Source organism: Ascaphus truei, chromosome 3 (genome assembly GCF_040206685.1).
Source record: "Ascaphus truei isolate aAscTru1 chromosome 3, aAscTru1.hap1, whole genome shotgun sequence".
Classification (NCBI taxonomy): domain Eukaryota; kingdom Metazoa; phylum Chordata; class Amphibia; order Anura; family Ascaphidae; genus Ascaphus; species Ascaphus truei.
The window spans coordinates 431,275,872-431,301,227 of NC_134485.1; the positions used below are offsets into that span (position 1 = coordinate 431,275,872).

General features: G+C 49.1%; 1 protein-coding gene across 3 annotated transcripts in view; it reads left to right on the forward strand.

Moving 5' to 3' along the window:
• GSK3B (glycogen synthase kinase 3 beta) overlaps positions 1–25,356 on the forward strand; it is a 291,716-nt gene that overhangs the window by 104,077 nt on the left and 162,283 nt on the right. The window lies entirely within an intron of this gene.

Consider the following 25,356-nt stretch of genomic DNA (forward strand, 5'->3'; position numbering starts at 1 on the left):
CCTTTCTCCCCCCCCCGTTCCCCTTTTTCCCCCCCCGCTCCCCTTTCTCCCCCCCCGCTCCCCTTTCTCCCCCCCCCGCTCCCCCTTTCTCCCCCCCCGCTCCCCTTTCTCCCCCCCCCGCTCCCCTTTCTCCCCCCCCGCTCCCCTTTCTCCCCCCCGCTCCCCTTTCTCCCCCCCCGAAACCTTTACAACAAATACTCACCTATTGTTCCACGAGTTATAAATAATACTACCTATTACGCATTTACATCCCGGGCAACGCCGGGTCTCTCAGCTAGTGTATACTGAAAGCACTGCGGCGTGTGCCTGAGATTATAACCTGAGCGTTACATGTATACTGAAAGCACCGCGTGTGCCTGAGATTATAACCTGAGCGTTACATGTATACTGAAAGCACAGCGGCGTGTGCCTGAGATTATAACCTGAGCGTTACATGTATACTGAAAGCACTGCGGCGTGTGCCTGAGATTATAACCTGAGCGTTACATGTATACTGAAAGCACAGCGGCGTGTGCCTGAGATTATAACCTGAGCGTTACATGTATACTGAAAGCACAGCGGCGTGTGCCTGAGATTATAACCTGAGCGTTACATGTATACTGAAAGCACAGCGGCGTGTGCCTGAGATTATAACCTGAGCGTTACATGTATACTGAAAGCACAGCGGCGTGTGCCTGAGATTATAACCTGAGCGTTACATGTATACTGAAAGCACAGCGGCGTGTGCCTGAGATTATAACCTGAGCGTTACATGTATACTGAAAGCACAGCGGCGTGTGCCTGAGATTATAACCTGAGCGTTACATGTATACTGAAAGCACAGCGGCGTGTGCCTGAGATTATAACCTGAGCGTTACATGTATACTGAAAGCACAGCGGCGTGTGCCTGAGATTATAACCTGAGCGTTACATGTATACTGAAAGCACAGCGGCGTGTGCCTGAGATTATAACCTGAGCGTTACATGTATACTGAAAGCACAGCGGCGTGTGCCTGAGATTATAACCTGAGCGTTACATGTATACTGAAAGCACAGCGGCGTGTGCCTGAGATTATAACACGAGCATTACATGTATACTGAAAGCACAGCGGCGTGTGCCTGAGATTATAACCTGAGCGTTACATGTATACTGAAAGCACAGCGGCGTGTGCCTGAGATTATAACCTGAGCGTTACATGTATACTGAAAGCACAGCGGCGTGTGCCTGAGATTATAACCTGAGCGTTACATGTATACTGAAAGCACAGCGGCGTGTGCCTGAGATTATAACCTGAGCGTTACATGTATACTGAAAGCACAGCGGCGTGTGCCTGAGATTATAACCTGAGCGTTACATGTATACTGAAAGCACAGCGGCGTGTGCCTGAGATTATAACCTGAGCGTTACATGTATACTGAAAGCACAGCGGCGTGTGCCCGAGATTATAACCTGAGCGTTACATGTATACTGAAAGCACAGCGGCGTGTGCCCGAGATTATAACCTGAGCGTTACATGTATACTGAAAGCACAGCGGCGTGTGCCCGAGATTATAACCTGAGCGTTACATGTATACTGAAAGCACAGCGGCGTGTGCCCGAGATTATAACCTGAGCGTTACATGTATACTGAAAGCACAGCGGCGTGTGCCGGAGATTATAACCTGAGCGTTACATGTATACTGAAAGCACAGCGGCGTGTGCCCGAGATTATAACCTGAGCGTTACATGTATACTGAAAGCACAGCGGCGTGTGCCCGAGATTATAACCTGAGCGTTACATGTATACTGAAAGCACAGCGGCGTGTGCCTGAGATTATAACCTGAGCGTTACATGTATACTGAAAGCACAGCGGCGTGTGCCTGAGATTATAACCTGAGCGTTACATGTATACTGAAAGCACAGCGGCGTGTGCCTGAGATTATAACCTGAGCGTTACATGTATACTGAAAGCACAGCGGCGTGTGCCTGAGATTATAACCTGAGCGTTACATGTATACTGAAAGCACAGCGGCGTGTGCCTGAGATTATAACCTGAGCGTTACATGTATACTGAAAGCACAGCGGCGTGTGCCTGAGATTATAACCTGAGCGTTACATGTATACTGAAAGCACAGCGGCGTGTGCCTGAGATTATAACCTGAGCGTTGCATGTATACTGAAAGCACAGCAGCGTGTGCCTGAGATTATAACCTGAGCGTTGCATGTATACTGAAAGCACAGCAGCGTGTGCCTGAGATTATAACCTGAGCGTTGCATGTATACTGAAAGCACAGCAACGTGCGCCTGAGATTATAACCTGAGCGTTACATGTATACTGAAAGCACAGCGGCGTGCGCCTGAGATTATAACCTGAGCGTTACATGTATACTGAAAGCACAGCAACGTGTGCCTGAGATTATAACCTGAGCGTTACATTTATACTGAAAGCACAGCGGCGTGTGCCTGAGATTATAACCTGAGCGTTACATGTATACTGAAAGCACAGCGGCGTGTGCCTGAGATTATAACCTGAGCGTTACATGTATACTGAAAGCACAGCGGCGTGTGCCTGAGATTATAACACGAGCATTACATGTATACTGAAAGCACAGCGGCGTGTGCCTGAGATTATAACCGGAGCGTTACATGTATACTGAAAGCACAGCGGCGTGTGCCTGAGATTATAACCTGAGCATTACATGTATACTGAAAGCACAGCGGCGTGTGCCTGAGATTATAACCTGAGCGTTACATGTATACTGAAAGCACTGCGGCGTGTGCCTGAGATTATAACCTGAGCGTTGCATGTATACTGAAAGCACAGTGGCGTGTGCCTGAGATTATAACCTGAGCGTTACATGTATACTGAAAGCACAGCGGCGTGTGCCTGAGATTATAACCTGAGCGTTACATGTATACTGAAAGCACTGCGGCGTGTGCCTGAGATTATAACCTGAGCGTTACATGTATACTGAAAGCACTGCGGCGTGTGCCTGAGATTATAACCTGAGCGTTACATGTATACTGAAAGCACAGCGGCGTGTGCCTGAGATTATAACCTGAGCGTTACATGTATACTGAAAGCACAGCGGCGTGTGCCTGAGATTATAACCTGAGCGTTACATGTATACTGAAAGCACAGCGGCGTGTGCCTGAGATTATAACCTGAGCGTTACATGTATACTGAAAGCACAGCGGCGTGTGCCTGAGATTATAACCTGAGCGTTACATGTATACTGAAAGCACTGCGGCGTGTGCCTGAGATTATAACCTGAGCGTTGCATGTATACTGAAAGCACAGTGGCGTGTGCCTGAGATTATAACCTGAGCATTACATGTATACTGAAAGCACAGCAGCGTGTGCCTGAGATTATAACCTGAGCGTTACATCTATACTGAAAGCATAGCGGCGTGTGCCTGAGATTATAACCTGAGCGTTATATGTATACTGAAAGCACAGTGGCGTGTGCCTGAGATTATAACCTGAGCATTACATGTATACTGAAAGCACAGCAGCGTGTGCCTGAGATTATAACCTGAGCATTACTTGTATACTGAAAGCACAGCGGAGTGTGCCTGAGATTATAACCTGAGCGTTACATGTATACTGAAAGCACAGCGGCGTGTGCCTGAGATTATAACCTGAGCGTTACATGTATACTGAAAGCACAGCGGCGTGTGACTGAGATTATAACCTGAGCGTTACATGTATACTGAAAGCACTGCGGCGTGTGCCTGAGATTATAACCTGAGCGTTACATGTATACTGAAAGCACAGCAGCGTGTGCCTGAGATTATAACCTGAGCGTTACATGTATACTGAAAGCACAGCGGCGTGTGCCTGAGATTATAACACGAGCATACATGTATACTGAAAGCACAGCGGCGTGTGCCTGAGATTATAACCTGAGCGTTGCATGTATACTGAAAGCACAGCGGCGTGTGCCTGAGATTATAACCTGTGCATTACATGTATACTGAAAGCACAGCGGCGTGTGCCTGAGATTATAATCAGCGTGTTACATGTATACTGAAAGCACAGCAGCGTGTGCCTGAGATTATAACCTGAGCGTTACATGTATACTGAAAGCACAGCGGCGTGTGCCTGAGATTATAACCTGAGCGTTACATGTATACTGAAAGCACTGCGGCGTGTGCCTGAGATTATAACCTGAGCGTTGCATGTATACTGAAAGCACAGTGGCGTGTGCCTGAGATTATAACCTGAGCGTTACATGTATACTGAAAGCACAGCAGCGTGTGCCTGAGATTATAACCTGAGCGTTACATGTATACTGAAAGCACAGCGGCGTGTGCCTGAGATTATAACCTGAGCGTTATATGTATTCTGAAAGCACAGTGGCGTGTGCCTGAGATTATAACCTGAGCATTACATGTATACTGAAAGCACAGCAGCGTGTGCCTGAGATTATAACCTGAGCATTACTTGTATACTGAAAGCACAGCGGCGTGTGCCTGAGATTATAACCTGAGCGTTACATGTATACTGAAAGCACAGCGGCGTGTGCCTGAGATTATAACCTGAGCGTTACATGTATACTGAAAGCACAGCGGCGTGTGACTGAGATTATAACCTGAGCGTTACATGTATACTGAAAGCACTGCGGCGTGTGCCTGAGATTATAACCTGAGCGTTACATGTATACTGAAAGCACAGCAGCGTGTGCCTGAGATTATAACCTGAGCGTTACATGTATACTGAAAGCACAGCGGCGTGTGCCTGAGATTATAACACGAGCATTACATGTATACTGAAAGCACAGCGGCGTGTGCCTGAGATTATAACCTGAGCGTTGCATGTATACTGAAAGCACAGCGGCGTGTGCCTGAGATTATAACCTGTGCATTACAAGTATACTGAAAGCACAGCGGCGTGTGCCTGAGATTATAATCAGCGTGTTACATGTATACTGAAAGCACAGCGGCGTGTGCCTGAGATTATAACCTGAGCGTTACATGTATACTGAAAGCACAGGGGCGTGTGCCTGAGATTATAACCTGAGCGTTACATGTATACTGAAAGCACAGCGGCGTGTGCCTGAGATTATAACACGAGCATTACATGTATACTGAAAGCACAGCGGCGTGTGCCTGAGATTATAACCTGAGCGTTACATGTATACTGAAAGCACAGCGGCGTGTGCCTGAGATTATAACCTGAGCGTTACATGTATACTGAAAGCACTGCGGCGTGTGCCTGAGATTATAACCTGAGCGTTACATGTATACTGAAAGCACTGCGGCGTGTGCCTGAGATTATAACCTGAGCGTTACATGTATACTGAAAGCACTGCGGCGTGTGCCTGAGATTATAACCTGAGCGTTACATGTATACTGAAAGCACAGCGGCGTGTGCCTGAGATTATAACCTGAGCGTTGCATGTATACTGAAAGCACAGCGGCGTGTGCCTGAGATTATAACACGAGCATTACATGTATACTGAAAGCACAGCGGCGTGTGCCTGAGATTATAACACGAGCATTACATGTATACTGAAAGCACAGCAGCGTGTGCCTGAGATTATAACCTGAGCGTTACATGTATACTGAAAGCACAGCGGCGTGTGCCTGAGATTATAACCTGAGCGTTACATGTATACTGAAAGCACAGCGGCGTGTGCCTGAGATTATAACCTGAGCGTTACATGTATACTGAAAGCACTGCGGCGTGTGCCTGAGATTATAACCTGAGCGTTACATGTATACTGAAAGCACTGCGGCGTGTGCCTGAGATTATAACCTGAGCGTTACATGTATACTGAAAGCACTGCGGCGTGTGCCTGAGATTATAACCTGAGCGTTACATGTATACTGAAAGCACAGCGGCGTGTGCCTGAGATTATAACACGAGCATTACATGTATACTGAAAGCACAGCGGCGTGTGCCTGAGATTATAACCTGAGCGTTGCATGTATACTGAAAGCACAGCGGCGTGTGCCTGAGATTATAACCTGTGCATTACATGTATACTGAAAGCACAGCGGCGTGTGCCTGAGATTATAATCAGCGTGTTACATGTATACTGAAAGCACAGCGGCGTGTGCCTGAGATTATAACCTGAGCGTTACATGTATACTGAAAGCACAGCGGCGTGTGCCTGAGATTATAACCTGAGCGTTACATGTATACTGAAAGCACAGCGGCGTGTGCCTGAGATTATAACACGAGCGTTACATGTATACTGAAAGCACAGCGGCGTGTGCCTGAGATTATAACCTGAGCGTTACATGTATACTGAAAGCACAGCGGCGTGTGCCTGAGATTATAACCTGAGCGTTACATGTATACTGAAAGCACTGCGGCGTGTGCCTGAGATTATAACCTGAGCGTTACATGTATACTGAAAGCACTGCGGCGTGTGCCTGAGATTATAACCTGAGCGTTACATGTATACTGAAAGTACTGCGGCGTGTGCCTGAGATTATAACCTGAGCGTTACATGTATACTGAAAGCACAGCGGCGTGTGCCTGAGATTATAACCTGAGCGTTGCATGTATACTGAAAGCACAGCGGCGTGTGCCTGAGATTATAACACGAGCATTACATGTATACTGAAAGCACAGCGGCGTGTGCCTGAGATTATAACACGAGCATTACATGTATACTGAAAGCACAGCGGCGTGTGCCTGAGATTATAACCTGAGCGTTACATGTATACTGAAAGCACAGCGGCGTGTGCCTGAGATTATAACCTGAGCGTTACATGTATACTGAAAGCACAGCGGCGTGTGCCTGAGATTATAACCTGAGCGTTACATGTATACTGAAAGCACAGCGGCGTGTGCCTGAGATTATAACCTGAGCGTTACATGTATACTGAAAGCACAGCGGCGTGTGCCTGAGATTATAACCTGAGCGTTACATTTATACTGAAAGCACAGCGGCGTGTGCCTGAGATTATAACCTGAGCGTTACATGTATACTGAAAGCACAGCGGCGTGTGCCTGAGATTATAACCTGAGCGTTACATGTATACTGAAAGCACAGCGGCGTGTGCCTGAGATTATAACCTGAGCGTTACATGTATACTGAAAGCACAGCGGCGTGTGCCTGAGATTATAACCTGAGCGTTGCATGTATACTGAAAGCACAGCAGCGTGTGCCTGAGATTATAACCTGAGCGTTACATGTATACTGAAAGCACAGCGGCGTGTGCCTGAGATTATAACCTGAGCGTTATATGTATACTGAAAGCACAGCGGCGTGTGCCTGAGATTATAACCTGAGCGTTACATGTATACTGAAAGCACAGCGGCGTGTGCCTGAGATTATAACCTGAGCGTTACATGTATACTGAAAGCACAGCGGCGTGTGCCTGAGTCTTTTGTAGTCAGATCTCAGGTGACACTTCAGTGCTATTAAATCCTTCAATACCAAATGAATGAACTGGAATGCCCCATACAGAATATAGAGTTGTTTGTCAGGTGAAATACATTGGTGACTCCTGTTCCCCATGCACCTTGTTCTCTGTGCATCATTCCACGCGTGTGTCCTGCACACGTAATTACCTTTCCTCCTCTCCGCTGACCTAAATCCTAACCTCCGTGTGAACTCTTCCTGGTTCCACCTTCCCTTCGCGTTCCTGTGCTACTGGGCTGAGATTCTGGTACATTGCAGCAGAGCGCACCGAATGGCGTTTTATTATTTAGTTATTTAAACGTCCCTTAACGGAGGCAGCGTTGTCACCCAGATTCCCCGCCCCTCCCCCTGCAAAGTCTCACTCCCAGGACCATGTCATTTCAGGAGAAAACACACTGCGCGTGTCCTGGCTTTCTCAGGACGGGACTTGGCTACCAGCGATATCCCTGCATGCTAGCCGGTCAATATGTAGAACATCACCCAGCAACCTCGTCATTGTTGGGTCGGTGGCCGTTGATTCTTCTTGCATCTGTGAAGGTGTTAGGCGCACAGTTCCTATGCAGACACGGCCCCAACGTTATATTATACAAATAATGAGAGAACAGGCCTGTGACTCCCCAGGCAGCCATGTAATCGGCATGGTATCGTAGCATTGTGGGGCCCCGGGCTCTTTAACTACATTAAATCCTCTTACTGGGCAGAAGACGTCTCATGGTTCCCGTACAATGTAATGAAAAGATTGATCTGGTCATTGCTGCTTCCAGGATGGTATCCCGGCTGTAATGTATTTCCTCGCTTTCAGCTCAGACGAACGATTAGTCGAACCCGTCAAAATTATTAATTCTGTCATTTCCCTTTAAAATGAATGTCTTCCATCACCACAGGCTAAATGTCTTACAGATTAGTCAAATTACCGGATATTTTATTAATTAACAGTGCTATTTTTAAGGACACGGCTTTGGTTTGAATACAGAGCTGTAATGTTCAATTGATTACCAATTACTTGGAATGTGTGTACCTTCCCTTTCTACTAAATGTCCCTTAATGTGTATACCCACTGAATATCCCCACTGTGCAGATATAACTCTAACGATGAGACTTCCCATCAGTGTTTAACCTGTCCTGGACACACCATTATACAAGAGCGGTGTGTAAGTACGAGTGTGACAGCACTATTTTTTTTACCACCACGTACCTTCAGAAAGCGAGCTTGTGGCATGAAGATGCTCCACCGTGGTCTGCGCACTAAATGTATTGGTATTAGTGTTGTTCCGCATCCTCAATTTTGCCGGGTACCTGACAAAAATGGGCAGTTTCACCGGGCCGGGTACCCTGCCAGGTAGCATACACTTACCTGCAGCCGGCGGGTGAGGAAGATTGCTGCGGAGGGTGAGGAGGACCAACATTGTGGGAGCAGCAGCAGACGTTGCGGTGGCAGCAGCTGAAGCCCTTGTTCAACTGGCGGGAGCAGAGGAACACAGCACACAGCTGATGCCGATGGGAGCCGGAGAACCATGTGACCGGAGCAGGAGCGTTCCTATTGGACAGCCGGGGAGGAGCTGGCTGTCCAATAGGAACGCTCCTGCTCCAGTCACATGGTTCCTCGGCTCCCATCGGCATCAGCTGTGCGCTATGCTCCTCTGCTGCCACCGTCACCAGGATGTCGTCTGCTGCTCCCACGATGTCGTCGCGGTCCTCCTCACCCTCCGCAGAGGTCCTCCTCACCCTCCGCAGAGGTCCTCCTCACCCTCCGCAGAGGTCCTCCTCACCCTCCGCAGAGGTCCTCCTCACCCTCCGCAGAGGTCCTCCCCACACGCCGCAGCGGATCTCCTCACCCTCCGCAGTGGTCCTCCTCACCCTGCGCAGTGGATCTCCTCACCCTCCGCAGAGGTCCTCCTCACCCTCCACAGCGGATCTCCTCACCCTCCGCAGAGGTCCTCACACGCCGCAGCGGTCTTCCTCACCCTCCGCAGCGGTCTTCCTCACCCTCCGCAGAGGTCCTCCTCACCCTCCGTTGCCGGCTGCAGGTAATTGTTGAAGTCTTTTCAGCTGCTCTGAAATTACCCAGCACCGTTCCAACCTGGTGCCGGTCCCAGCCCCCTGCTGCCGGGTCCGGGTAATTTCCGGGTAGCTGACAAAGCGCCGGGTAATAACCCAGTACTCCGTATATCCCTAATTGGTATCTTCAAGACGTAGCCTCACCGTCCGAAAACATTTTTATTTTCGTAATGTTTATAAGGGCCAAGGGTCCAAAAATGAGAAACGGGATACACGGCATGGACACAAGCAAAGCATAACACAATTATACATCAGTCACCCGTAATAACCACAATCTTTTATAAGGAGAACCAGCGGCTTACACTGAGTGCAGAGATACAATTACATCTCAGTAATCAAACAGTCGCATCTTTCCAAAGGTCAACACACAATTTCTTTTATCTAGATTTAGCCATCAGAGATGTAATATCAAGTCCTCGCCTTTCTCTCTGAGAAGAGACGTCGTCAGCGAGAGCCACGATCCCAGGGAGCCCGACGTTTAATAGCTTATGCACGGAGTCCTTTAATATGGCCGTTCACTTTTCCATTTCCAAAATATACTGCACTTTACAAATATCTTGACAGAGGCGGATCGGGGGGATATCCGGGCTTGGTTTTCCCAGAATCATCATCATTGGATTTGCAGGGCCGTCTATCCCTAAAACTTGTTTAATCTGATTTGAAAATGTTGTCTTAAAGTGGGGCGCATGATCGAACCCTAATATATATGAAAGTGTTCCTCTGGCCCCGCAGCATCTCCAGCATTGGGCATTGGCGCCCTTGTGGTTATGGGCTCATCTCTCCGTGTCAGATAACCCAGCATTAGCACGGTGTACCCGGTCTCTTTAATAGTTGTGCAAATGGGAGAGCTTGCTGCCGCACCCCAGTCCTCACCCGGTATCTCTACCCCAATATCTTCCTGCCATAAAGCCATATACCCGTTTCTCGGTTCTGTTCAGTGTGTACAGGCGGGTGTAAGACGCCCTGATCAGCCCATTCTTTGCCCATAACGTGCAGATTTACACACACTTCTCATTGATCTCCCAGTATTTGACCAATGCAGTCTCTAAGTCACTGTGCACACATACACACATACTATACAAGGGACCTGCAGCCGTTGGTGTCACCCTATTGGAATGCACAGGCATGCATGGAGAGCGGCAGTTTCTGGCAGTGAAAGGGTAAGCGCGTCCTGTCCTGATATTTTTGGCAGCAGTTAGTCTTTGCGTTCCTCTCCCCTGCTCCGGCTGAGTGAGCGAGCTCTGTGTGGCTCTGGGCCAAGCAGTGAGCTGTGTGCTGACCTCACAATGCAGTCAGCGGCTGTTGCATCATGCTGAGCGGAAATGTGTACCGTAGACAGCGTGACAGGACCCAGCATCCCGTATCCCTGCCCGGCCTTCCCCCTTACTGCTCCGCCTGCCCCATCCTAGGCGTGTCTGCTCCGAGAGTGCGCAGGGATTCACCAAGCTCCCACCAGCCAGGGTTATCGCAGCTCCACCACATGTTAACGCCCATCATGTGGAGCTGCAATGATAAGAACACGTATCTGGGCCTAGTGAGTGTGCCAGTGTATTGCTGTTGATATCTTATGTGCTGTCCTTCAAGCACTAAAATGTACTACGGGCAGTAACACCTTGAGGGGTTAAATCTGGGCAACTGCTGCCCCTGTGTCCCTGGAACATACACACGTTTCCTAAATACTCTGTTAAGGTGTGATTGAGTGCATGGTAACCTCCAAACGGGTGGCGGGGGCGGTTGTCTCTCCTTCGCTCCATCCTAGTGTGTGATGTCTGTGTTGAGCCACTTCGATTGTAAGGGTCTCCCTGTAAGTTTTTCCCTGTAAGTCTCTCCCTGTGCCTTCTGTGTTATTTACCCGCTGCTCTAATCCCCGTTGTTTGTACTTTTATTTGGCCCTGCATTTTCATTTTGCAAAGCGCTGTGCACACTGTGTTGGCGATGTATACATAACATTGTGCATCCATACATGCCCTCCTTGTCGCGGCCTCCCGTGTGGACCTCTGAGAGAGAAGGCTCGGAATAGATGGACTTGGTTCACATGCAGCAACCAAACCCCAAACATTCCGGGTACATTCCCTCGTTAGAATGAATTTCTCTGTTTACTTTATGGGCCCAAAAGCCTAACTTGTTGTTAAATGCTTGTTTTAAAGTGATTTTTGTTGTTTCTCTGTTTTGGGCTTGTTGTGTTGTGAGGTGGACCTTGTTCTGGTGTGGGAAGGACCATGTTCTGGTGTGGGAAGGACCTCGTTCTGGTGTGGGAAGGACCTCGTTCTGGTGTGGGAAGGACCTCGTTCTGGTGTGGGAAGAACCTCGTTCTGGTGTGGGAAGAACCTCGTTCTGGTGTGGGAAGGACCTCGTTCTGGTGTGGGAAGGACCTCGTTCTGGTGTGGGAAGGACCTCGTTCTGGTGTGGGAAGGACCTCGTTCTGGTGTGGGAAGGACCTCGTTCTGGTGTGGGAAGGACCTCGTTCTGGTGTGGGAAGGACCTCGTTCTGGTGTGGGAAGGACCTCGTTCTGGTGTGGGAAGGACCTCGTTCTGGTGTGGGAAGGACCTTGTTCTGTAGGATGACTGAAACTGTCGTCCAGCTAAATAAATCCGTAAATCAAGGCCCTGTGCAAGTTATTTCTGCCTTTCAGCATGTTGGGACCTTAGACCTGCCCTGGTGGGTAATGTGACTCCCCGGGGTGTCAGTGAGGTGTCAGCGATACTCTCCGAAGATGAATGTGTCGTCCTGCTCTCCAGTGATTTCCTTGTGGTTGCCGTGTGGCACTTGTCTGTGGATGTAGTAGGGACCTCTCTGCTTTATGGTGACACGGCCTGTGTCACAGGAATGGGCACAGCTGGGATTTTTCTGTCCTCCTCGCACTAGATATTCACAATCAATGGGGCATCTGTTTTTACTAATGACCTCTTTAAATGGCCTTGGAAGTCTGGGTCGGGGGATAGCCAATCCGAGGTGAGGTTCCTATTACCCAACGCCTCATTACATCTCTGTAATCTGTTACCGGCTCCTTTGGGTTAAAGGTTCCGCCCCAATTAACATATCAATGTTGCAATAATGTGAAAGCGCTCAGCCATTTTAACACCGTTGTTATTTATAACACTTAAAAATTTCACACAGGCTTAAGAGCTATTAAACCTAAGGGATATCTTGGTGGCAAGAACATGGCTTTTTAAAATGGGTGAACCTGCGTCAAATCGTAGCAGTGTCGGCTACTTGTGACTTGGGGCCAGTTACTCTAGCGCTCTGTACCTCAGGCACCCAAATTAGATTGTAAGCTCTTCAGAGCAGGGTCGGTGTCTGCAGAGGAAAGCCCCGTGAAAACTGTCAGTGCTATGTAAAGATATTACCGTGTACAGAAAAGCACGATAACCAATACTAATTACACCAGGGGTGGCCAACTCCAGTCCTCAAAGGCCACCAACTGGTCAGGTTTTAAGGATATCCCTGCTTCAGCACGGGTGCTGAGCCACCTGTGCTGAAGCAGGGATATCCTGAAGACCTGTTGGTGGCCTTTGAGGACTGGAGTTGGCCGCCCCTGGCACACCAGAACCGTTTCACTGCAGTTGTACGCGGTCTGGGAGGAGCTGCCACTAAGTGCTCACTTCTTACAAAGCGTGTGTAGTTTGTGGCAGGCTGCAGTGTATTTGCACGGATTAGCATCCGCCCAAGGTATGCTTGTACCTGCATTGATCAAATCCGGAACTGCTCAGTCACTCTCCAAAGTCTCCGGGAACATCAGAACGGCACGACTTTCCCAAATTTGTATTTAACATCATCTCCAAAGCACAAAACTCCTGAGGGTTTCTCAGAGAGCGGGATCTGGGGGTGTGGGGAACGAAGTAAAGGCGATGTGTAAAGAAAGTTCCGTTTTGGTCATTGGGATGGCAGCTTGTAGCCCAGTTTGGGCCTTGCAAAGATATGGTTAACACGGTTGTTGGGATGACGGCGGCCTGGGAGGACACGTCAATCCCACAGAAAGCATGGGGTGCTATCACCACACCATATGATGGCCAGGCCCAGCGAAGCTGTATCTGGGTTACGGCTCATAACAATGCCAGGTAATCGGCAAGCAGCGAGTCCGTGCCCGCTGCCCGGAATCTGGGTCAGACCGCTTGGAACAGAACGGACGTTTAAAGACGCAGCCCGTCCTGGGACTGACACCAGTGGCATATTCAAGTTAAAGGCAGGTTATTGACACCTTCTTAATATAAAAATAGTCACGTACGTGCTGTATTTTAAACTGTGAGCTTTGCACTTTAACCCACGCTGTGCTGAAAAGATATGTAATACGGCAGGCATAAGCTTAGAGGGGTCTCCCATGTTGAAGTGGATAAGAAGTAAAAAGTGACACAATGGGAGTCCTCATTTGCCTGCCATTACCCAGAATCCCTAGCTGCAGTGGAAGCACTGTATACTAAGCGATACTGGTGAAGGGCAGGGGTTCAGACCAGAGACATGAATATGCTCACATGTGGGATTTGTATTTCCTGTAAACTATTTGTGTCCATAGTTACCAAATGCTCGTGTGTGTTTTTTTACAATCTACACGTCATCTTTTTTTTAGTGTAAGAACTACAGTATGCTGCAGTTATTAGCCAGAGATGCAGGACGATGGCCAAACCAGATAAGGATAATCTGCAACCTCCCCCTCCTCCCATCCTCACCCCTTCCCCAAAAGAGAGAAAGTAGAAACTGGTTTATTTTGCAGGAAACAAGTAAAAAGCATAATGTTAACGCAGCAATACGGGTCAACTTTAAAATATATCTGTTTATTTTTTATTACAGGTTTGAAGCAGGGGGTCTCTGGAGCTGCACGGTGTTAATTTCATCCCCTGCCTCCAGAGATACTAACCACTGTGGTGGTGCCGGTATCCCTGCAGGCAGAGAAACTGCGTTCCTTAATGTAATGGCGGCGTTTAAATGTCCAGCGTCACACGAGCCAATAGGAAGCCGTGACGTCATCCGGTGCGGCTTCCTATTGGCCCACGTGACCTGGACCTTTAAACTCAGCAGAGATACCGGCGCCCCGTACAGAGGTAAGTATCTCTAGAGGCAGGGCGTCCCCAGAGCTGAAATGAACACCGTTTCGCTGCGGAGACCCCCTGCTTCAATGCTATAATAATAATAATTATTTTAAAAAGTTAACCCGGTTTGAATATTTACAAGGAACGCAACTACATTGACAAGTAAAAAAATACAAATAAAGTCATGTTATGTGGGCCGGCTTCAAAGTGCAAACACTATAGGACCATCTAAAAATATGTATCCTGTGAAAGACCCATTCCATGAAGGGGTTTATAAAATTGCATGTTAAGAAGTGATCTTCTAAACTTTCAATCTCGCTATTTGTTTTACCAGAAAGTCACTCGTCTGTAATTCTAAGGGATTAAAGCACGAGTGTCATTTGGGGTGTGGCAGTCAGAAGTTATGGATTTAAACGGTTCTTGTCAGGGTTGGGTCCCTCAAAGGATCTTCACCATTATGCAGTTAAGGTGTTAAACGGCATCAGTGTCAAGAGAAGAAATCGCAGGAACGCAAGAAGAAATCGCAGGCACTGACGGATTTGCTCAACTCTAAATTATTGAAGCCAGAAAGTCTCGACCATACGGTCTTTCTCAAAGTGGCACTTTATATCACTTGAGAAAGACCGTTTGGTCGAAACGTTGTGTTTCTGGCTTCAATAATTTAGAGTTTAGCAATTCCGTCAGTGCCCTGCGCTTTCTTCTTGCGTTCCTGGGTTTTCTGCAGGCTATCCTCCATGCGTAGGAGCACCGGTAATAAATCCGTCAGTGCCCTGCGCCTTCTTCTTGCGTTCCTGCCTTTTCTGCAGGCTATCCTCCATGCGTAGGAGCACCGGTAGTTGTATCACCGTTGCGGGTTTTCTTTATTGCTGGTGTGCAGCATTTACTTTTATTCTCATCAGTGTTGAGTAAAACAGACAAAGACAAACCTGTGAAAGGAAGGGAATATAAACAACACAAGTGTGTCATCAAGATCTCGGAATAGTGTATGTAAGGCTGCGTCCATAGGACTGCAGCCGTGCGGAGGCGTGTCGGGGGGGGGGCTGTGACGTCACGGAGCTGGTTTGCCCTCATTGGGCGAACCGCTCACGTGACCGGCCCTGCGCTCCCGTGAGCGCGACAATCTATAATTTGAATAAGACCTACGCTTCCGCAATCGTGCGGAAGCGTGCGCGAGCCCCTGCTAAAGCCGCTCTCATTGCGGCTGCAGGGGCTCACTGAGAAGCGTCACCGCGCGCTGACCCTTGACGCAGCCTTAAGCAAAGGTCCCCAGCCTCTTCTGCTAGTATTCATTTGTAAGTCTTCAGCTGGGATCTGTGTTTTTCAACAGAGGTTCCTAGGACCCCTAAAGGGTTCCCTGCTATTTTTAGGCCATTTGAAAATTGTATCAAATACAGAAGAACTTGCAATGCATCTGATTTCAGACGCGCTTGGGGTCCCTTACAATGCATCTGATCTCAGACACGCTATTAGAGAGGGTTGGGGTCCCTTACAATGCATCTGATCTCAGACACGCTATTAGAGAGGGTTGGGGTTCCTTACAATGCATCTGATCTCAGACGCGCTATTAGAGAGGGTTGGGGTTCCTTACAATGCATCTGATCTCAGACGCGCTATTAGAGAGGGTTGGGGTTCCTTACAATGCATCTGATCTCAGACGCGCTATTAGAGAGGGTTGGGGTTCCTTACAATGCATCTGATCTCAGACACGCTATTAGAGAGGGTTGGGGTTCCTTACAATGCATCTGATCTCAGACGCGCTATTAGAGAGGGTTGGGGTTCCTTACAATGCATCTGATCTCAGAGGCGCTATTAGAGAGGGTTGGGGTTCCTTACAATGCATCTGATCTCAGACGCGCTATTAGAGAGGGTTGGGGTTCCTTACAATGCATCTGATCTCAGACGCGCTATTAGAGAGGGTTGGGGTTCCTTACAATGCATCTGATCTCAGACACGCTATTAGAGAGGGTTGGGGTTCCTTACAATGCATCTGATCTCAGACACGCTATTAGAGAGGGTTGGGGTTCCTTACAATGCATCTGATTTTAGACGCGCTATTAGAGAGGGTTGGGAATCCTACAGAATGTCACAATATAATTATAGGGTTCCTTAACCAAAAAAGATTATTAAACACTGGCGTGGATAGTGATCCCGGGGAAGTCCATCTTTCAACACAGTCTCTTAAAACGTGAGAGAATACTTTGTCAGACCTGAAACGATTAAGAACAGCACGTAACCTTCAGGAAGGAAGACGCCTGGTGCTGTAACATAGTGTTTGAGAGGAGAGTGCTACGCCTGGTTCCTCCGTAATTAGTGGCATTTCCACAGGTTTGAGTGATGTGCTCACTCTGCAGTTCCCTTGGAAATATTGACGGCATGCGAGGGTGTGACGACTGATCTTTCTTTCAGAAGTCAAACCGGCTGCTAACTTATTGAACCTGCCTGTGTCATCCATTCTGTATACGGCCCATCTGCTTCAGATCTGGCATGAATGGTCAGATTTTTGGGGTTTGCATATCACAGGGGCGGCCAACTCCAGTCCTCAAAGGCCACCAACTGGTCAGGTTTTAAGGATATCTCTGCTTCAGCACAGGTGGCTGTTGGTGGCCTTTGAAGACTGGACGTGAACACCCCTGACATATCATAACCGTTTCACTGCATTTGTATGTGGCCTGGAAGGAGCTGCCATTAAGTGCTCACTTCTTACAAACAACCATATGTAGTTTGTGGCAGGCTGCAATGTATTTGCATGGATTAGCATCCCCCCAAGGTATACTTGTACCTGCACATACGATTATCCAGAGTCCGTAGAAAGAAGGGAATTGTCAAGCCTCAAAGCCCCCATAGAACTATATCTATGAACAGTGTTCGACAAACCTATACATTTGCTCGCCCCGGGCGAGTGGATTTAACCCCCGGGCGAGTAAATATTGGCACAAGCAGCACACGTTTGGTACTAGGTGGCGAGTAGATTTTTTTGTGTGGCGAGTAGATTTTTTGGTGATTTGTCAACCACTGTCTATGAAGAACCAAGTAAAGGAAATAATGCGTGCCTTCACTGCATTTGCAGGCTTCTGCTTCTGTTTTGGTTCAATATCAGACATAGAACATCGTCATGTGAGAAATCACAAGACACCAAGCTATATATTTAACTAGCTGAGAGACCCGGCGTTGCCCGGGATGTAATGTTCCCGTTCCTCTCTCTCCTCCCCCCTCTCTCTGTTTGTCCCCCATTCACATCAATCCAGTCCCCCCCCTCCCTCCCTCCTTTACAGCTTCATGTAGCGTGTGTGCGTCAGTCACTGTGTGTTTGCTCGCGCGTCAGTGAGTCTGAGGCAGAAACACAAACACACACAGACTGACTGACGCACACACAGTCAGTGTGTGCCTCAGTCAGTGTGTGCGTGCGTCAGTCAGGGTTTGTGTGCGCGTCAGTCAGTGTGTGCGTGCGTGCGGCAGTCAGTCAGTGTGTGCGCGCGGGGCGTCAAAGGCAGGGGGGGGCGTCAAAGGCAGGGGGGGGCGTCAAAGGGAGGGGGGGGGCGTCAAAGGGAGGGGGGGGGCGTCAAAGGGAGGGGGGGGGCGTCAAAGGGAGGGGGGGGCGTCAAAGGGAGGGGAGGGGGGCGTCAAAGGGAGGGGGGGGGCGTCAAAGGGAGGGGGGGGGCGTCAAAGGGAGGGGGGGGCGTCAAAGGGAGGGGGGGGCGTCAAAGGGAGGGGGGGGGCGTCAAAGGGAGGGGGGGGGCGTCAAAGGGAGGGGGGGGGCGCCTCAAAGGCATGGATTCCTCCCCCTGCATTTCCTGCAGTGGACAGGAGGGGGGGGGGCAGTGGACAGGAGGGGGGGGGGGGCAGTGGACAGGAGGGGGGGGGGCAGTGGACAGGAGGGGGGGGCAGTGGACAGGAGGGGGGGGCAGTGGACAGGAGGGGGGGGCAGTGGACAGGAGGGGGCAGTGGACAGGAGGGGGTGGCAGTGGACAGGAGGGAGGGTGCAGTGGACAGGAGGGGGGGGCAGTGGACAGGAGGGGGGGGGCAGTGGACAGGAGGGGGGGGGCAGTGGACAGGAGGGGGGGGGGCAGTGGACAGGAGGGGGGGGGGCAGTGGACAGGAGGGGGGGCAGTGGACAGGAGGGGGGGGGGCAGTGGACAGGAGGGGGGGGCAGTGGACAGGAAGGGGGGGGGGCAGTGGACAGGAGGGGGGGGGCAGTGGACAGGAGGGGGGGGCAGTGGACAGGAGGGGGGGGCAGTGGACAGGAGGGGGGGGGGGCAGTGGACAGGAGGGAGGGGGCAGTGGACAGGAGGGAGGGGGCAGTGGACAGGAGGGGGGGGGGCAGTGGACAGGAGGGGGGGGGGCAGTGGACAGGAGGGGGGGGGCAGTGGACAGGAGGGGGGGGCAGTGGACAGGAGGGGGGGGCAGTGGACAGGAGGGGGGGGGGCAGTGGACAGGAGGGGGGGGGCAGTGGACAGGAGGGGGGGGGGCAGTGGACAGGAGGGAGGGGGGCAGTGGACAGGAGGGGGGGGGCAGTGGACAGGAGGGGGGGGCAGTGGACAGGAGGGGGGGGGCAGTGGACAGGAGGGGGGGGCAGTGGACAGGAGGGGGGGCAGTGGACAGGAGGGGGGGCGCAGTGGACAGGAGGGGGGGCAGTGGACAGGAGGGGGGGGCAGTGGACAGGAGGGGGGGGCAGTGGACAGGAGGGGGGGGCAGTGGACAGGAGGGGGGGGGGCAGTGGACAGGAGGGGGGGCAGTGGACAGGAGGGGGGGGGCAGTGGACAGGAGGGGGGGGCAGTGGACAGGAGGGGGGGCAGTGGACAGTGACACACACACACACACACACACACACACACACACACACACACACACACACACACCTCAGTTGATGCGCCCTTTCTCAGTTCCGTTTGGCGCCGGAGGTGGGGAGCGACACCTACCTGTACTTCCGGGCGCCGCCACCGTCTGACTCGGCGCCGCGAGGGAGGAAGGGGGTCCGCCATCTTACGCGCCGCGTGGCAGCTGCGGGAAGCGAGGTGATTTGGAGCGGGGAGAGGTGATTTGGAGCGGTGAGGGGGGAGAGGTGATGCCGCTGGGGAGGGGGAAAGGTGATTTGGAGCGGGGAGGGGGAGAGGTGATGCCGCTGGGGAGGGGGAGAGGTGATGCCGCTGGGGAGGGGGAAGAGGTGATGCCGCTGGGGAGCCACAGAAAATACATTACATGTAGGTTTGTAATCTGTGATGTTTTTACCCCTCATCTGCTAGATAGCAGTTCTGGGTGAGTTGGAGAATATGTATTTATGGACATATTCACTTAAGTCCATAAAATTCAAGATACTTTTTATTAGTGCTGTGTGCACCGATTACATCTTTACACACACACTTATTTAGCAGCGTGTATAGTATGTATTTGCTCGGTGGAATATGGAAGTTTAGGAATAATAATCTATAGGCGTCTCTAGACAGTCTTCTCAGGAAACCCCTGCCAGGTCATGTTTTAGGCCGTGATTATCCCAGAAATCACCGGCGACGTCGCACGGCTCAAAAACTAAATCAGTAATTCCAATTAAAGTTAACATACTACCAACTACGGCGTGCCGCCTGGAGCTGCAGGGCGGCGACTGCAGAGGAGACAGGGGATTTGTTATTGGCCGGTGACGGCCGCGGCGCGTGACATGTTCAGCCAATGAGGGCGAACCGCTCATGGCCACGCCTCCAAGCCTCCTCTGCCCTATCTCCCTGGTACAACCAAGATGCCGCTCGGCGGCAGCGCTGGGTGACGTCACAGAATATCGCTGCCGCCCTGCAGCACTTGGTATAATCGAGCCCTCTGGAATATCCAGCTAATCACACATACTAACAGCTTGTTTGTGGAGTAAAAAAAACACTGCTATGGTACATAGCATCACTATGCCCCTCCATGCCCTCTCTCACTAATCGCTTAGCGAGCAATGCCTTGGCTTGTACTTTTTCTTTTTTTCTTTTACCATGAGGCCTTACCCACTCTAGGAATCTCCTGGGTTGTTGGTGTTGCACTTGGCATTGGGAGTCTCCTGCTGTAATTGGTTGAGATTACCAAATGTGACTCTTGGGTCTCCACTTTCTAAACGGAACTGGAATATATATATATTGTGTGTGTGTGTGTGTGTGTGTGTGTGTGTGTGTGTGTGTATATATATATATATTAGCATCCCCCCAAGGTATACTTGTACCTGCACATACTATTATCCAGAGTCCGTAGAAAGAAGGGAATTGTCAAGCCTCAAAGCCCCCCATAGAACTATATCTATGAAGAACCAAGTAAAAGAAATAATGCGTGCCTTCACTGCATTTGCAGGCTTCTGTTTCTGTTTTGGTTCAATATCAGACATAGAGCATCGTCATGTGAGAAATCACAAGACACCAAGCTATATATTTAATATAAGAGGCATATTGTAATAGGATCATTATATATATATATATATATATATCTAGATATATAGATATATATATATATTTATATATAGATATATATATAGATATATAGATATAGATATATATATATATATATATATAGATATATTTATGTAGAGGTATCAGTACCGTGTTAGCCGAGCTTCAATAATCAAAAAATAAATAGATGATACCGTTCTGTAGCTAACGAAATGCTTTTATTTGTGCGAGCTTTCGAGATACACTGATCTCTTCTTCCGGCGATGTTACAATGAATGAAGCAAGCAAAAGCTATACTATAAACAGTGTCTATTGGAATGTTATCTGTGCTGGTCCTTCCCCCGGTGTGGATGTGTTTTATGGCTGGAGGTGTCAAAAGGTTACTTGCTTTCAGGAACCTTTTGACACCTCCAGCCATAAAACACATCCACACCGGGGGGGAAGGACCAGCACAGATAACATTCCAATAGACACTGTTTATAGTATAGCTTTTGCTTGCTTCATTCATTGTAACATCGCCGGAAGAAGAGATCAGTGTATCTCGAAAGCTCGCACAAATAAAAGCATTTCGTTAGCTACAGAACGGTATCATCTATTTATTTTTTATAGATATATATAGATATAAATAGATATATATATATAGATATATATAGATATGTAGAGGTATCAGTACACGGTTAGCCGAGCTTCAATAATAACAAATAAATAGACGATCCACAGAACGGTATAGTCTATTTATTTTTTATTATATATATCTATACATACATATATACATACATGCACACATACACACATACATACATACACACATATATGGTTCTTGAGAATGGCAGAGGCACTAAAAATGTGTTCCAGACCAGTGGATACATTTTGGAAGCTTCCTGACCCAGCGTGTGTGTGCGGGGCTTAGCCACCTGCTTAGTAACGCAAAAGGCCAACAAGAAATATATTGACACTCCCCAGCCGGGATTCCTCCACCGACCTGTCACGGAGTCCTGGCGAGGAAGGCGATGCGTCGTGAACATCAGCGGCCATAGCGATGCACATCCTTACCTCCTGCTCCTCCGTGTGCGCCAGTTACTTTACCAGGATGGTAGCAGGGAGAATTGGTTAGAAATGTTTTGTGCCGAGGCTTGCAAAAGGTCACTTTCAATAGTATTATTAGTACGTATTTGTTATATTGTCTGCTGGTAGCAGTGTATGGATGCAAAGTTAACCCCTTCACTGACAAAGGGGCTGGTCCCCTTGGCTGCGATGGGTGAATGAGTCATGTACTGTTGGAGGGCAGCCATGTTGTTAGACTTTTCTAATAGTGGAGGAATAGAGGAGGTCATTTCAGGATGCTGTCCAGCTGTCCCCTGTGGTCAGCTGCTGCCAGTTTCCAGGCTCTTCCCCAGCTCTGTGATCTTTGTGCTGCCTGCAAGCTGTGCGATGTTACATAGTTCTTGGTCTCATTCGTGGCTTCTCTACATTCCTTGGTGAGTCTCCTCAAATAACGTGCTCACTCCGTTAGAATAAAATATTCAACGGTGCTTTAGGAAATGAGAATTACATCACTACCAGTACAGATAGGCCCCCCGATGGCGTGGATCTCCAGAGACCTCACCATACGGACCTTGGGGTGCGTGTGATCGTTGGATGTGTTCTGTAAGGAGAACATGGCTTTGGGTCGGTACTGTAGTGATGAGTGCAGACTGGTGGCATCAATTCTGGTGCCGACAATGTGACGTTATTTGAATGATACCAATATAAAATATTGTGCTAATAACGGAGGCAATAAAGGGGCTTTCTCCGCGCCACCGAGCTGACGCTGGGACTTTAACAGCGTTCCTACTTCGTAGGCAATAGTCTGATTATATGGCTGCCCTCCTGTCCCCAACTGCTAGTTCAGCCCAGCGCCGCGTGCTCCCTCAGTGATGCGCCCTCTTGGGAGAAGGGATTTCTTTGCTCGCTGTTCCTGTTAGTGTAATATTTTTGTGTCTTAATTTGTCCTTAATATTCCATGTTGCAGAATCTGACGGCTCCTAGTAAATGAATGATGCTAATTAAATGACGACGGTCATGATTCTAAATATGTGTGACTGTATTAGCAGGAGGTAAATAACTGCTAATAATACAGAAATACATATTGTCACGAGCTCGCTGTGATTAACACTCCTCAGTTAGGGAATAAGCAGCTGGGTAGGGTCTTGCTAGAGCTCTTGATATTGTTTCGCACGCTGTAAATTGAGATGTCCTTAGACATGTACTGAGATGTACTGAGATGTCCTTAGACAGGTCCTGAGATGTACTGAGGCGTCCTTAGACATGTACTGAGATGTCCTTAGACGTACTGAGATGTCCTTAGACATGTACTCAGATGTCCTTAGACATGTACTGAGATGTCCTTAGACATGTACTGAGATGTCCTTAGACATGTACTGAGATGCCATCAGCGCTCAAGGCCTGTCCCGTGTTTATGCCAGCGGAGTGGTAACAAGCCGCGTCTCCTGTTCTTCACATCAGTGGGTTTTTTTTGTTGTGGTCCGTCACACTTTTTCAGAACGCAGGCGGTAACCACTTTCTAGAGGGGCAATCCCTCATAGGAAAGAAGGGAACTAGTTCCAGTGACACGTTTTAAGGGCTCTCATCTGGGTAATTGGTACCTTTTTTACCCAAATCTGACACCTATAAGTATTTTTAATTTGTTAAACTTAGATTTGGGAGGGGTTTGATTTCCTCTGGCTGCCCCCCTATTGTGTGATGTCACTGTGTGATCAGTAAGCGTGTGTAAAGCCCTTATCAGTATCGTCTCTCTGATAAGGACAGGGTGGGATAAGGGGAAAGAAATCCCTTGATGGGCCCCCACTCCCCCATTCAGAGGCCCCCAAGGGATTCAACTGTCCGACTATGTGGGACTGCAGCTTTAAGAAGCACCTCGTTCAGGTGCAAACAATCAATATTATGGTCATAACGACAAGGTGGCACGTTTGGGGGATAGCACTCCCCGAAGCAGCTTATAATTGTGATTATTAGTGTATTTGTAAAGCCCCAACATATTGCGCAGCGCGGTATAATGGTGGGAGGGGGGGGGTTACTGAGGTCTGTATATTACATCAACAGAATGACATACAAATAAGGACAAATGGATACAGAAGGTAATGGGGGCCCTGATCCCAAGAGCTTACACTCTACAGGGAATGAAGGATAATGTTGTAACAAGAAGTATAATAGCTGCTCATTGTGGGATGGAGTACACATCAGGGTGGGGTATGGTGCAGCAACACAACTAGTCCCATTTTAGGTTTTGGGGGTGTGATGGTTGGTCCAACTGCACTGCTGGTCCCAGTGGGACTTTGTCTGGTGTTGGAGGGGAGATGGGGTTCGGATTTATTATTGAGTAGTCTAACGAATATGTGGACATTTCGGCGTCCTGAAAGACGCACTTGGCTTTATAGCCATTATTTGTATTGCTAGAAGGCGCTCGTGGTGAGAATTACGCCGCAGGTTAAGTTCCCGCATATTTTTCAGGTATTGGGGAGCGCAGGTATATGAAAGGTAAGAAACACACAATAGTGCAAAGATGTCTGTGACAGTGAAGGGGGCTCTGAAGTAAGCCCTGCAGGGGATATACTCACACATTCCCCATTCTTTTACGCATGTCCCATCTCTCAGAGCTGCAATCAACGCTCGTCGCTCATTTATATGTTTGTTACACTTTTCCCTAAGCGTGCACAGTTTGCATTTATACTTTAGCTTCATTGCACGGAGATATCACTTTTCTAACGAAGTATTCACTTATCTGATATACATGCCTTATTTATGACACTGTCTGATCTCCACGGTTCCCACATAGTCCGGGTTCTTGTTATACGGCACTCACAGATTGTAAGCGTTTCCATCGGGCTCTTTGGGGCTTTTATATACAGAGAGGGGGTTGGGGGGTAAATTAACTCCTCCAGTACGAGAATGGCAGTTTCATACCCCTTTCAGCATTTCGTGAGGCTAAGGTCGGAAACCCCACATTTCCACATGTGAGACATGCATCCTGCAGCATCCCCTGCAGCGTCCCACTCCTGTAACGCTCCCCCTGCCGGTACCTCACATACTGTCTCACCTTCTGCCGCAACTAACAGCTCCGTCTCTGTGTGCACCTCTCTTCTGCCTCCCAATCACAATATGCTTTGTATGTATGTATACAGTATTGTGCTCGCCGTTTTGCAGCGAGGCTTACATTTGCAAACATATTAAACATTGGCCGAGTTATGAAACAAACCTCACAAGTGTGAGAAAATGTCCAAGCGTCCAGAACTCCATATTTGTTGCAAAGGAGGCTGCACTGTACAAAGGAGGCTGCACTGTACAAAGGAGGCTGCACTGTACAAAGGAGGCTGCACTGTACAAAGGAGGCTGCACTGTACAAAGGAGGCTGCACTGTACAAAGGAGGCTGCACTGTACAAAGGAGGCTGCACCGTGCAAATACTCCAGTATTTTATACACATAACGGCAATCACAGCCACTTGGCGCCAGAGGAGTTAAGCGCT